Source organism: Lygodium microphyllum, chromosome 25 (genome assembly GCF_053477565.2).
Source record: "Lygodium microphyllum isolate KBCC chromosome 25, Lygodium_microphyllum_v1.1.10, whole genome shotgun sequence".
NCBI classification, from domain to species: Eukaryota; Viridiplantae; Streptophyta; class Polypodiopsida; order Schizaeales; family Lygodiaceae; genus Lygodium; species Lygodium microphyllum.
In genome coordinates, this window is record NC_141159.1 from 65,255,660 (window position 1) to 65,271,797 (window position 16,138).

Below are 16,138 nucleotides of genomic sequence, written 5' to 3' on the forward strand. Positions count from 1 at the left end.
ACAGAATCAATCATTGTATGCCATGAAATGTCAGGGCAAGTAGCCACTTTGGAAGAATAACATTGAAACATTTCATCTATTCTGAACTCCAAATGCCAAACATACAAAGAAGCTTGCATGACTACATCCCCAACATACCAAGCCAGATCTTCATTGTCTAGAAGCAATAGATCACCTCTTAAATACATATAAGATATCAGCATCGTATCTGGAGTCATAAAGTCTTCAAAGACCATACGGACTACTTCTGTCAGCAAATTAGAAGACCGGGCTCCACTCCAACTATCCTCTAGAAGAGGTAGATCCATCGTTGAGAGCTTAATATAGAAGGCCAACTTCCGTAGCTGATAGTGCACAAAAAATGAGTGATCTAAAGGAACATACTCTTGGAACTGCTCAAACGAAGACCATAATAAGTCCATCCTGGATTGAAGCCTTTCCACTTTAGCCTGGAACAAAGGGCATAACGTGGCTTGTCATTGGAGAATTGCCAAGTCCAGAGGGGACAAATAAGAAACTGGATGTACAATAGGGCTCTGTGAAGAAGAACGTGACTGATGAACCAATTGATTGTTAAGTTGCTAAATTTGGATTTTACACTATTCTAAGGTGGTATTTGCTATCTTAAGCTCCTCTGTCTAGGCAACTAGCAAAGCCTAAAGCTCTTGAGATTCCTTCAACAATCTATATATTTCCTCAGTCACATTAACCACTTGGGTGTTAGTGTTAGCCAATTGAGTGTGCAAACTAGAAATTTCCATTTTCTGAGCATTAATGATCTTAGTCTACTACTCCATTTGGGTACAAAGATCAGAAAAACCTTCATGAGCAGAAGCGAGCTCCTCATTTACTTTTGTCAGCTCTTCTTTGCTCTGTTGGACTTCTTCATAACAAGAGGAATAGAGCTATTGGATACATGCAGTCACTGAAAGCTCAATAGAATGCTGAATGTCTTGACATAGGAAGGGAATTGCATCTCCAGCTACTAAGCGTTGTACTGAAGGAATTGAAATCTCCAGAGTACCATCATGATGTGCTTTGAAAAGATTCAGTTTTGTGAGGAAAGCTAGTAGTTGATTGCTTGATTGAATAGGAATGGAGACTGGAGGAGGAGCTAGGGCTGATTCGGTCACTCGTTTTAAGTGTTTCCTCTAAACTACCACAAGAGGGATAGGATCAATATCCTCAATGACAACATTAGAGTGTTCAATAGGAGGAGGAGCTTCTAGTGGATCAACTATCAACATAGGAACTTCTTTTGGAGGAGCGGCATATGTCAAAAAGCCAAAAGGTAGGAACCAAATGTAACATTAGTTACATTACCCCTTGTGGCTCTGACGACAAAGTGTTGATCCATGATAAGGAACTCCAATCAATAGTTATGCCTTTCAACACCATTCTGGAAGCTATAAATAACTCCTTTGAAAGATAATTAGAGGGTGTCTTGATAGGCATAAACTTATCCTGGAGAAATTCGCATTGTTGCTTCCACACAGGATTGGAGATCATGGAGACACTGGTGCATGAAGTAGTAAGAACCTTCTTGGGATCCAACACATCTTGTGTCTGCTTCTGCAATAATTTAAGGATATTCTCATTCGAGAATAATTGTCTAGCAGTAGGCAAAGAGTCTCCCCGATAGGGTAAAGATAGAGCCTTACCTAGACTCTTAGGAGTCAATTAGACAACTGTTCCTTTGATGACAGAGGCCTCTTACTATAAGATGCTAGAAACTGATCACAAGTATCAGTATTCTCCGTGATGAGTGGCAATGAGAGTGCAATGAACTTGGCTAAGCTCGCTTTGCCAATAAGTTCGGACTCCAATAATAAAGAATAGACATGAGACACCAATGGGACGTATTAGACTGGAGGAGGAGCTTGAGGCGCCATTCAGATGGATTACACACACACCACATACACAGACAATCACAACGAATGCCTGCAAAACAACGAGATAACCATAAATAAGAGATCGACCAAAATACACACTCACAGACATGACTGACTGACTGACCACCCCAAGCATCTGACATCCTTTAAAAAAATTCAGCATGACCTCTACACATATGCAACTGAAAGCTTCATGTGATGCAATACAATTAGACACCTAGAATCCTCGGATCAGGTAGAAAAGAAAACTACAGACCGTATCCGTTATCGTATCATAGTAACCAAACCATAATACAGCAACAACCCACACATGACATGATCAGAGCTTCGATTCAAGTTTGACAAGAGAAACAACTTAAAAGACTACACATGCCCATCCCACGAAGTGCATTTATTGAAAAGGAGAAAAAGTGCAGTGAGGGAAATTAGTTTAATGAATGGTTCATTTTAAGAAATTATTTAAAAATGAAAAAGAAAACAGTGGTTCCTTCTTAAAATGTTAATTACAAAATATTAAAATGAAGCGGTGCTTTAAATGAAACTCGAACTCTGTTACCTAGACTGAGATCTCTAAATGCAGTTTCATTCATTAGAAATTAATGGTGTGTGGAGCACTTTTTTGCTAGTGCATGCTTTTTGTGACGGTTGGTTCATTTGTAATTAAAATTACACATGTTTGTAGCACACGAAGCGAGCGAATGTTGGGTTGATTTTAATTTATTAAAAAAATGTGTGTTTGGCGTGAGTGCGTGTGGAAAAGTGAGTGATTAAAGTTACTTTTAATAATTAATTGTGATTTTGGGATTTTAAAAAATAAAATAGGTAATAAAAGACACCCTTGTTAGGGGTGTGTATGTAAGAAAACTGAATGCGCACGTATTAGTCCCAAGATGCAATGAGTCCAAAAAGATAAAGGCCACTAACTAGAAAATATGTGACACCTCATTTAAAAATATAAAATATTAAGTCAAGATTAGTATGATTTTATTTGTTTTGTTTGGTTGTTATTGTTGTTTGTGTGTAAAATAAAGGTGATATATATTTTTTAAAATTTATTGTTGGTGTTTGGTCGTGGTTAAGTGGGGATATTTGAGCTAAAAACATGGTGTTGGAAGATGCTAGTGTGAATCCAACATAGGAAAAATTTTCGTGTGTGGATTGATTATTATTATTATATTTATTTTTTAGTTTTGACAAAATTGGTTAAATTAGTCATATGAATAAATTTTTAATTTTAATGGTGAGGTTTCAATAATCGACCCTGAGTGAAAAATGAACCATCAAGTTTCAACAATGTGTTTGAATTTATCTAGTATTTTTTAGCTTATTTTTTGAATTTAAAATTATTTTTCATAAATTTAGACATTTAATTAATATTTTTACCTTAAAATAATAGTTTGACCATTTGGAAAAGAATTTTCAGCTTGTGGAACATTGCAAAAATATTCAAATGAGTTTGTGGTAAAATTCAAACTTTTTTTGAAGTTATTTATGATTTCTATGGATTTTTAATGAATTTTGTTCAATTTTTAATGGATTTTAGATATTTGTAATTTTTTGCAATTAATTTTCTGCATTACAACCAAGAAAATAATCTTGAATACTTTTCAATTTATCAAAGAATTTTCCAGCTATTTTTTGAATTTATATGAATTTTTTAGTGTTTTTAGGTGTTTCCTTGGGTTTAATAGGGTTTGGAAGTAAAGAGGTACCTAAGTCTACGTGTGAATAGCTGCATGGAATGGCTGAGCATGCACCACCGCATGGAAAAGGTTGGATGCACGTCCTCATGTGTGAACATTCACTAACAGCTCCCGGACGCGGCATGAGTACCCCGCTAACGTGCACCAACACGTGAACACCCGCAGTGTGCGGGAAATTTGTTTGGTTAAAGAGGGGTCGACGGCGGGGCTGGTGGGGGTTTGGAAAGGGGGCTAGGGAGGAAAGGGGGATTTCTTCAGGGTTAAGGGGGAAAGGGTGGGAAGGGTTTAGGTAGATTTGGTGGGGTGGGGTAGGGGTGTAGTGGGTGGGCCAAAGAGGGCTTAGGGGGGGTGGGGGATAAGGGGGGGTTCTGTAGGGGTTGGGGGGTGGTGGGGGTGAAGGGCGATAGCGACGGTCGGATGGCAGAAAGTGGCGGGCGGCATCCAAGGGCGTGGGCAACGAACAATGTCCCAAGGCGGGTGAGACTACTGGCGGGCAGGGCGACGGACAACGTCCCAGGACGGGCAGTGGCAGCTAGAAGTGCCTAATTGCAGGCGACGATGAGGATGGCAATGGCGCCAGGCAAGGCGGCGCAAGGGTAGCAATGGGTGGCGAACTCTCCAATGGCGGTGGAGGGCAGTGAACTAGACATTGGCGTGGGCGAAGATGACTAGTGGCGACAGGGGCGGCAAGGCCGAAGAAGAAGAAGAAGAAGAAGGAGCAGGAACAGGAGAAGCAGGAGAAGAATGGAGAAGGAGGCAAAGAGGGGAGAGAGAAGAGGGAAGAGGGAGAGGGGGGTGAGGGGATGTGGGACTGTTAGTTAGGGGGGAATAATAATAATAGTAATAATGTGTTTTAAAATAATAATAATAATAGTAATAAGTAAAAAATAAGAAAAATAAGAATAAGAAGAGAAAAGAATCATCTTTGTGGTGTTAGGAACGGGGAGCGAATGGTGAATAGTCAACAAATTGAACGCGTCATGTGCGGCAAAAGACGGAAATGAGGGTGGTCGCGCACAAACCCGCACGACGACTGGACGTAAAAATAGACAAAAATTAATTACAAAATGCAAAAATAAAGGAAAAATGTATAGGACGACGTGTTGGACTGGCCTATCATGTTAAAACGTGGTTTCGATAGGGATAGGACCCATTTACATGGAAAAAAACCCATAAAAATGTACCCGAAACAGGATGTAAAAATTAATACGGAGAGATACGTAGGTCAAATCCTGATGAAATGAAAATGAAAAAGGTCCACATTGAGGTGTTAGATTGGATGGATAGAGGAAAACGCGGCTCCAGGAGGGGTAAGATGCGTTCGAATAGGAAAAAAAATAAAAATGCACCCGCAATTGGATGCAAAAATTAATTGTGGAAGATCCGTACCTTGAAACAAAAGGCAATAAAAAGAAAAAATGTTAGGAAAAGTGTGGGTGATAGGGAAATGAGGTTAGAATGCATGGCCAGGGACATAAGGAGGTGTTCAGATCGAAAAAATAATAAAATAGAGCCTGAAAACACATATAAAAATTAATAACAAAAAATACGAAGGTCAGAATAGGGCAGAGTAAAAACAAATAATGGGAAAGAAGAGGGATTGGACAAAGCTATCAAATCATAATAAAGTTCCGAGGAGAATAGGGCACGTTCGCATGGGAAAAAGGACTAAAAGACACATGAAAAAGACACGAGATCTTGCAAAAATTAATAATGGACAAACCGTACCTTGAAATGACTAGTGGTAAAATGGAAAAATGTCAAGTGGAAGGTTTAGGTTAGGACTGTCACATCCATTGGCAGTTTCAAAGAAAAAAAGACACATTCACATGGAAACACCTCAAATTTACGTAAAATTTTTCAAAACTTAATAATTGTTGAACCATTGATGGGAACAAGGGGCTATAAAAAGAAAAAGTGTACCATTCAAAGGGAAAAATAGGGCTTTAAGGTTAGATGTGGGTTCTAGTAATCGTAGGATACGTTCACATGAAAAAAAAATCAAAACAAGGGATAAAGAGAAACAGAGAAGGAACATTCTCGAGAATGGGATAAGAGAGGACAGGTGGGTGGGGAAGGGACCCAGTAGGGTAAAATCAGATCATGGCATAGATGTATGATCAAAATCGAGATATATAGGAAGGTATGCATTGTAGACGTGTGGGGACTTCAAACCTTATCGGGAAGGGTGAACCAAGCAACATGGACCGAGGACCCCTCATGAGACCAACCGCTAACGTCCCCACACTTAAAATATGACTATCACTAATAAACATGAAGTGTAGGGTTAGAAAAACTTGGCCCATATTGCCAAGAAGTGAAGTTGATTGTCGATGTCACAGCCGATGTCGTCAGCTGCAGGAGGTATCGAGGTGTCTTCACAGCACATGTCCAATGGGGCAGGGACCACGTGGAAGCACTTAGGGAGACAACTTTGTTGAGGGAATTGCGTGAAATCATCCATGACGAAGAATATTGCACTCAGCTCATGAATCAAATGAATTGAAAGAACAATCACTCGCCCCATTACGGACATCACTCGACTGACTCCAAGTATCGTAACGTCCCTCAATCCTCACATCTTGACAATTGATTGAGGAGACATCATTCACCCTCAACTCCCCCTCTGTCTCAGGCCCTATTTTGATAGATACAGGAGGGCAGTCCATTCCTGAAACCCATTGATGTAATCCTCACTGTCACTTGTGCCGAGGTTGTATGCCTTGTGCACAATTGATGGTACAACTGTGCATCCTACCATGTGCCAGAAACTCATTGATGTAATCCTCACTGTCACTTATGCGGAGGTTGTATGCCTTGTGCACAATTGATGGTGCAACTGTGCATCCTGCCATGTGCTGATATACGGTGCAAGAAGGAAGGCCGAGGAGTCTTATAGTTCTATGCACAAGAACAAGTTTGTACTTTGTGCATTGAGAGGCCCATCTCCTGTGCGTGCAACGCTCCATTCACACATCTCACCTCTCTGTTGGATATAAAGGGCAAGGACTAGTCACTCACCCCACCCTCTGTCTCACACTTTGTTAACAAATACCGAGGGTAGCCCATGCTCACATCCCCATCCGGTTAGGATGAAAGCTCGCATCACTCAAGGGGTTGTCGATGAAGATCACTTCGTTTGTTGTTGTCATCAAGGTGTTGAAGATGCCCGTACCCAATGAGGTAGCCAATAAGGCAAGGACTTTGATTGGGTTAGAGAAGATATCATCTGTGGTAGGGGTAAAACGGACTAAAGAAGTTGCAGAGACAACGCACCAAGGGAGGTGGCTTTGTAGCTTTTTCGAAAAAGTTATATTGGTGAGTTAAATATCCTGAACTGCGGAGTGTCACCACCATTTCCACAACCAACTTCCCGTCCAAGGGTGTGTGCCACCTTTTCTAGAAAGGACGCTTGTTATGATAGGGAATTGCTTCCTTTATCCCCCCCACCTGTATAGAACCCCCCCAAGCCCCCTTTCCCCCACCCACTACACCCCTACCCCACCCCACCAACTCTACCTAAGCCCCTCTTCCCACCCTTCCCCCCTTAAACTCGCAAACCCCCCCCCCCCTTCTTCCCTAGCCCCCTTTCCCACCATTTCCCCCAACCTGCAGCCCCGCCATTGACCCTCCTTTAACCAAACAAATTTCCCGCACACTGCGAGTGTTTGTGTGTTTGTGCACGTTAGTAGAAATACTCGTGCCGCGTCCAAGAGCTGTTAGAGAGTGTTCACGCGTGCAAATGCGCGTCCGGCCTTGTCCGTTTGGTGATGCATGCTCAACCGTTTCCACGCAACTATTCACATGCAGACCCTGGTACCTCTTTATTTTCAAACCCAACAAAACTCGAGAAAACACCTAAAAACACTAAAAATTTCATAAAAAATCATGTAAATTCAAGAAAAAAAACAAAAATAAGCAAAAAAATTCTTTGAAAAATTTAAAAGATTTTTGGATTATTTTCCTGGTTGTAATGCAGAAAATTAATTGCAAAAATTTACAAATATTTAAAATACTTTAAAATCCATTAAAAATTGAACAAAAATCAATTAAAAATCATTAAAAATAAAAAATAGTTTTAATTTTTAAAATTTTTTTACCACCAACTCATTTGAATATTTTTGGAATGTTCCGCAAGTTGAAAATGCTTTGCCAAATGATCAAACTATTATTTGAAGGTAAAAATGCTAATTAAATACCTAAATTTATGAAAGATTCATTTTAAATTCCAAAGATAAGCTGAAAAATGCCGAATACACTCAAACATAATGTTGAAACTTGATGATTGAATTTTCACTTAGGGTTGATTATTGAAACCTCACCACTAAAATTCAAAATTTATTCATGTGACCAATTTAATCAATTTTGTCAAAACAAAAAAATAAATAAAATAATAATAATCAATCCACACTCAAAAATTTTCCCTACGTTGAATTCACACTAGCATCTTCCAACACCATGTTTTTAACTTAAATATCCCCACTTAACCACAACCAACAACAATAAATTAAAATATATATATATATATCACCTTTATTTTATTTAAAAAAACACACAAACAACAACAACAACCAAACAAACCAAATACAACCACACTAACCTTGATGTGATATTTTCTTTTTTTTAATGAGGTGTCACATCTTTTTAAGTTAGTGGCCTTTGTCTTTTTGGACTCATTGCATCTTGGGTCTTGGGACTGATATGTGCACATTCAATTTTCTTGCATACACACCCCTGACAAGTATGTCTTTTATTTTTTGTTATCCTAAAACCACGATTAATTGTTAAAAGTAACTTTAATCACCCACTTTTCCACGGGCACTCGCGCCAACAAACACACATTTTTCTAATAAATTAAAATCAGCCCGCCGTTCACTTAGCACGCGCTTCGTGCACGCTTCGTGTACTACAGTCACGTGTAATTTTAATTACAAATGAACCATTGGTCACAAAAAGCATGCCCTGGCAAAAAAGTACTCCACACACCATTAATTTCTAATGAATGAATCTGCATTTAGAGACCTCAGTTTAGATAACGGATCACTTTTTCTCCTTTTTAATAAATACGCTTCGTAGGATGGGCACATGCAGTCTTTCGAGTTGTTTCTCTTGTCAAACCTGATTATCGAAGCTCTGGTCATGTCATGTGTGGGTTGTTATTGTATTATGGTTTGGTTGCTATGACATGATTACGGGTACGCTCTGTAGTTTTCTTTTTTGCCTGATTTGGGGATTCTAGGTGTCTGATTATATTGCATTGCATGAAGCTTTTGATTGCATATGTGTAGAGGTCATGCCGATTTTTTTAAAAGGATGTGAGATGCTTGGGGTGGTCAGTCAGTTAGTCACATCTATGAGTGTTTATTCTGGTCGATCTTTTATTTATGGTTCTCCTATTGTTTTGCATGCATCCATTGTGATTGTCTGTGTGTGGTGTGTGTGTAAATACATCTGAATTTTGTCTCAAGCTCCTCCTCTAGTCTAGTACATCCCATTGGTATCACACGGCGATTCTTTATTACTAGAGTCCGAACTTATTGGCAATGCAAACTTAGCCAACTTTGTCACACTCTCATTGCCACTCATCCTAGAGAATACTGATACTTGTGATCAGTTTCTAGCCTCTTATAGTAAGAGGTCTGGTCTTGTTAGAAGAACAATTGTCCAATTGATGCCTAAAATTTTAGGCAAGGCTATGTCTTTAGCCTATCGAGGAGACTCTTTCCCTACTGCTCGACAATTATTCTCGAATGAGGATAGCCTTAAATTGTTGCAGAAGTAGACAAAAGATGTGTTAGATTCAAAGAAGGTTCTTACTACTTCAAGCATCAGTGTCTCCATGATCTCCAATCCTATGTGGAAGCAGCTATGCCAATTTCTCCAGGACAAGTTTATGCATGCCAAGACACCCTCTAATTACTTTTCAAAGGAGTTTTTTACAGCTTCTAGAATGGTGTTGAAAGGCATAATTATTGATTGGAGTTCCTACCTTTTGTCAAAGATGGATCGACACTTTGTTAGAGCCACAAGGGGTAATGTAACTAATGTTACATTTGGTTCCTACCTTTCTATCTTTTTGACAAATAATGCCCCTCCAAAAGAAGTTCCTAGGTTGATAGTTGATCCACCAGAAGCTCCTCCTCCTATTAAACACTCTGATGTTGTCATTAAGGATCCTGATCCTATCCCTCTTGTGGTAGTTTAGAGAAAACGCCCAAAATAAATGGCTGAATCAGCCCTAGCTCCTCCTCCGGTCTCTGTTCATGTTCAATCTAGTAGTCAACTACCAATTTCCTCACAATGCAGAGCACATCATGATGGTACTCTGGAGATTTCCATCCCTCCAGTACAATGTTTGGTAGTAGTTGGAGATGCAATTCCCTTCCTATGTCAAGACATTCAGTGTTCTATTGAGCTTTCAGTGACTACCTGTATCCAGCAGCTCTATTCCTCTTGCTATGATGAAGTCCAACCTACCAAAAAAGAGCTGACAAAAGTAAATGAGGAGCTTGCTTCTGCTCATGAACATTTTTTTGATCTTTGTACCCAAATGGAGCAACAGACTAAGATCAATGACACTCAAAAAATGGAAATTTCTAGTTTGCACAATCAGTTGATTGACATTAACATCCAAGTGGTTAATGTGAATGAATGCAGTGTAGGGATAGCATCAATACCAAGGTCAGCAACCAAACGACCCAACCAAATGGCCTCCTTGCAAGCCTTAGTGGCTACAACATACTCGGCCTCTGGAGTAGAAAGGGCCATGCATTTCTGCACCCTGGACATCCAAGAAACCTCACCTCTAGCATAGGTGAATACATAGCTGGAAGTGGACTTCCTAGTATCTGCATGTCCTGCATAATCAAAGTCAGTGTACCCCACAACTCCTGTATCCTAGCTGCCATAGCATATGCATAGATCTACAGTGCCCTTCAAGTACCTCATGATACCCTTCACGACATCCCAATGCTTCTTGCCACGTGTAGCCATATAGCGTGCCACAACACCAATTGCAAAGGCAATATCTGGACGAGTGGCTATCATGACATACATAAGAATGCACACTGCAGAAAAAAGAATGCCCACTGCAGATGCATAGGGGATCTTGGCCATCTCGGCCCTGTGCTCATTTGTCTACGGACAATCAGCCTATGATACCTTCACATAAGAAGGCAATGGACATCCAATAGGCTTTGCGTCCTGCATGCAGAAGCACTCAAGGACTTTATGAATGTACTCCCTCTATGACAAGTAGAGGAGTCTCTGATGCCTGTCGCGTCTAATGCGCATACCAAGTATGTGAGAGGCATGTCCCAAATCTTTTATCTCAAATCTCTTCTTGAGCTGAGCCTTGAGAGCATCTAGCTCATCATGAGCTTTCCCTGCTATCAGCATATCATCCACATAGAGTACCAAAATCAATAAAGAACCATCACGGGCTTTCTTCTGTAAAGACACGGATCCATATCACTCTTGCTGTAGCCCTGTGACCGCATAAAGGCAACAAACTTATGATACCACTCCCTAGGTGCATGTTTCAAGCCATAAAGACTTTTCTTTAATTTGCACACTATGTGCTCCTTGCTAGGTTCTGCAAAGCCCTTAGGCTGCTCCATATAAATCTCATCATGCAAGTCCCCATGTAAGAAAGCCGTCTTGACATCCATCTGGTATAAATCCAAGTCAAGATGAGCAACCAAAGCCAAGACTAATCACAGGGTGGTCATCTTAACCACAGGAGAAAAGACCTCATCAAAGTCCACACCATGCTCCTGCTTAAAACCCTTTGCTACCAATCTAGCCTTGTATGCCGGCTTGGGGTGTCCAAGGGTACTTTTCAGCTTGTACACCCACTTGCAGGGCAAAGCCTTCTTGCCCTTAGGCAAGGGAACCAAATCCCAAGTCTCATTCTTATGCAAGGAGTCTATCTTAGACCGCATAGCCCTGACTATCACCCCTGCGCATAGCCTCATCATAAGCGAAAGGCTCTCCTGCATCTATAACCAAGACATAATGCATCGAGGGTTGAAATCTACCAGGTGGACGTCTGTCTCTAGTAGACTGTCTCACGGCAGGCTCTGCTGCCTACCCAGCTACCTGTCCAACACCCTGACCTACCTGTCCAACACCCTGACCATGAGCATCTATTGCAGCTGTAGGCTGTCCAACTGGCTATGCAGAAGCTCTTGGCTTCTCTTGAAATATGACCCTGCGGATCTCAACAACTCTCTCAAGTTGCCGATGCATCTTGTCTTCATGAAGACTACATCAGGACTGCGGATGACTTTTCGCGCCTGCAGATCCCAAAGATGGTAACCCATCTCGCTTGCATCCCCATAACCAAGGAAAATGCATTTGACACTCTTAGGATCCAGCTTACTTCTCTTGTCCCTGGGCACATGGCAAAATGCCTCACATCCAAAGACATGGAGATGCGCATAAGAGGGAGGTTTTCCAGTCCATACCTCCTTTGTAACCTGGAAATCCAAACCACTAGAAGGTGATCTATTTATGATATGCATAGCTGTACTAACTGCCTCAGCCCAAAAGCTCTGTGGTAGGCCTGCATGGCTAAGCATATTGCATACACGCTCCTGGATGGTTCTATTCATCTGCTCAGCCAAACCATTCTGGGGGGGGGGGGTTGTAGGGGGCGGTCAACTGACGCTTAATACCCCTCTCATCACATAACTACTCAAAAGCATGTGAGACATACTCACCCCCATTATCTGTCCTTAGGCATTTTAGCCTATACCTAGACTGGTTCTCAACCAATGCAAGCCATCTCTAAAACACAGCCAAGACATCAGATTTCAGCTTCATAGGATAAGCCCAAACTTTCCATAAAAAATCATCTATGAAAGTAACAAAATACTTTGCACCACCCATAGATTGACACGGCATGGGCCCACAAACATCCGAATGTACCAATGCCAGCTCGCTCATGTGTGGCCTACCAGACTTCTTATGCATAGACCTAGTCTGCTTGCCATAAAGACAATGCTCACATGAATCAAAACATGCATAATCAAGGGGCGGTAAGTACTGCAAACCAGAAAGCATTTCCGTTCCCTTCAAAGACATATGGCCCAAACGGACATGCGAAAGAGATACATGCGGCATAGAACCCATAGACAAAACATGATCAAGGGAAGAAGCAGATACAATCAAGGGATAGAGGCTGCTAGCCTTGGCACCTCTTGCAATCACAAGTCTACCATGAATGATCTTCCATGCAGAGTCTCCAAAAGATACATGATAACCTGCATCATCAAGCTGTCCAGCTGACATGAGACTGCATGTCAAAGTAGGTATATGACGTATATCTTGCATAACAAAACTGCTGCCAAAAGAAAAGTGCAGCCTAACATCACCAATGCCCACAATATGAAGAGAGCTGCCATCACCCAAGCGCATAGAACCCGAAACAGTACGGTATGAATGAAACCACTCTTGGTAAGGTGTCACATGAAAGGACACACCTGAGTCCAAGAGCCAACATTGTGCATACATAGACTGTATCTCTGTCATCTGTGAAGCACTAGAAGAAGCGGCAAGGATATAATCATCATCAACATCCTCAGGCTGCATAACATTGATCTCTTCAACACATGACTTTGCATGCACTATGCTGCGATCAGAAGACTTATCCTGCACTTTGTCTTTCCCCTTATCTTTGCGTCTTTCATTGTGTAGTTCATGGCATTATGGCCTAATATGGCCCTTTGATTTCTGAGAATCCCGTCCACGGCCATTGCCACTGCCATGCTTTCCATATCCCTCATTCCTGCCTCTAACTGTCATAGCATGCAACACACGAGAGGCATCCAAATTCTTACGGTTAACCTCTTCCTGCAGAAGAGCACTCTCAACATCAGATAATTTGAAGGTAGTAGTAGAGGCACATAATGCAGTGCAGAATACATCCCATGACTCATTAAGAGCACCAAGCAAGAAAAGAGGAGTGACATCCTTTGCAAAAGTGATGTCCTGCAAAGTCAAGTTCTTGAGTATAGCATGGGACTAGCTCAAGTGAGCAGACATAGTCACATTCTCCTTCATGCACAGATTCATAAGCTGCTTCAGCCAATACATCTGACTCAGTGGACTTTTCTTGTCATAGAGATTCTTGATTTTATCCCACAACTGCCATGCACTCTGTTCTTCCTCAAATACATTGTAATGAACTTGTTTTGTAAGAGATAATATAATAGTGGACTTGCATAACTCATCAAGCTCAAGCCATTCCTCATCTGGCATAGTTACAGGCGGATGCCCACTCAACCTCAAAGGTTTGATCTATGATTTTTGCACCAACACCTGCCAAATATGGCTCTTTCAATAAGAGTAATTCGTACCATCAAGCTTAGTGATGTTGAAAATAGCATGATCAGTGGACAAACTCGCCATAATGCAGGCTTAAAGACTACAGAAAATTCAAAACTGCTTGCTGTTTACTGCAAAAAATTACCAAAAAATCACCAAAATCGAGAGAAAATGGCGAGAAAAGTGTAATCAAAGCTACTGCCCACCAAGTACTAGTGAAAGTACATCATTTTAGAATATTTTAGCATGAAAAATCCATGTCAGTCTGGAGTTATATGCTTATTATAATAAATGACAGCAGGGTACTGTGAGAGTCAATTGCTAACCAAATCACTGCACCAAGTCAATAAATGACATCCAAGTCATGACTAGCCATAAACGGGCATAAATCAACACCAAACAGTCATCAAGACCCTAAGCAAACACCCAAACATGTCACCAAAGCATCTGTCTGTGAGTAGGCATACCCCTTGGACAGTAGGGCAAAGTATACATAACACTAGCAAGACCTAACACCAGTAGGTGTATGCTCACAAGAGTGCAAAGCCCAAGCTCAAGTCAAAAGCAACTCCAAGATATCAGTGCATGAACAATGCAACATGTAAGTGTAAGAGATCCCAAAGTCTCAAGTATCTGCAAAATGCTCAAAATAGCATAAACCTCCTGCTCAATGTCGGTCAAGCATACAAGATGCTCCCACTGGCTCAAAAGGTGGATAAATGAGCTCAATAGTTCAAGAAAACCAAGTCAAAGTACCAAAGACAGGTAACCAAGACAATGCCTCAATAGCATCCCAAGAGCATGACGGCTACAAAGCAACTGTAGGTAGCATCCATGAGCAAGACATACATTCCAATAAAGATCTCTGACAACCAAAATGACATGCAATACAAAATTCTGGAATAGCATATGAGAATCCAAGCCAAGCCTTCAGAGAGCACTAAATCTCAACAAATACATGGTACACTATGCCAAGACAAATGCATCAAGCATAGGTGTCGGGTAAGCATGTACCCAAAGAGCATATAACTGTCAAAGCACTGACCACTGTCAAGCATAGACTGATGTCAATAAGTGTGGGGTGAAATAATCTCAAGCTTCCAAAAGCATCTAGATCCAATGACAAGCTCAAAGTTGTCCCTCGATGATCAATACATCATAGCATAACCCAAGACATACACCCAGAACCAATAGGCATATGTCAAAGCATGAAAGATAGCTTCAGCCCAAGAGTATTCAGCATGCATTTATTATTATAAACTGTGTATTTCCAGCCCCACAATCAGGCCAAATCATAGCATGACATGTAGCTTCAATCCCCCAATCAATCGGGATGCAATAGGCATCAAACCGGTTATGTAGTCATGCCCAAACAAGCATAGGTATAAACTGTGAATGTAGCACTAGCATCAAATGTCTGTGGACTATTTATAACAGTCCTGAAACACTGTTTTCAGCCACTAGCCAATGCCTAATCTCAAAGGATCAATGCCAAGTATCAATACATGTGTAAGAAGCCCGAAATGGAGCCCGAACAAGTGCTTAATGCCAAGCTGGAGTTGGAGCTGAAGTGGCTGAATGGTGGCTGTCCAAAATTAGGCATAGATTTGCATGATGTTGTTGGTTCTCCTACTGGTCCACATGGCAGGTCTAGAGAGGTTGGAGGGCTCAAACATGAGCCAAAGAGGCCTAGGAACATGCCTCTAGTAGCCCACAACCAGTGGCAAAGAGAAATGAAGGTTGGAAGCTTCAATGGTGGCTACCCTATTTACCTAGACTTGTGGACTGAGATAAATCTCTAAAATAATGAAGCAATACCTCAATGTCAATTCCCTGATGGTGCCTCAATAGGCCAGGAAGAAGCCCAGGAAGTCGAGGAGTGACGGGAGCTCAAGAGAATGAGCTATGGCTGCCGGGAAGGAGACCCAATGTGAGTGGGGAGTCGATGAGAAGCTGAGAATGCCAGAGCCAAGCTCAAGAGTCGGAAGTCGTGCTCTGATACCAGTTGAAAGGTGAGAAGGATCGAAGCTTGCATGCAAGAGCTATGGCGGGAGAGCAAGAGCAAGAAAGAGAGACAAGAAATGGGAACTCCAGCAGTCACAAATGTGTGATCAGGCCTTCCTTTATTCAAACTATCACTAAAAGAATAAAGAATAAAGTGACGGTGATGGGCACCCGCCACCTGGAGTGCACAGTGGCGGTGACTGTCAGTGT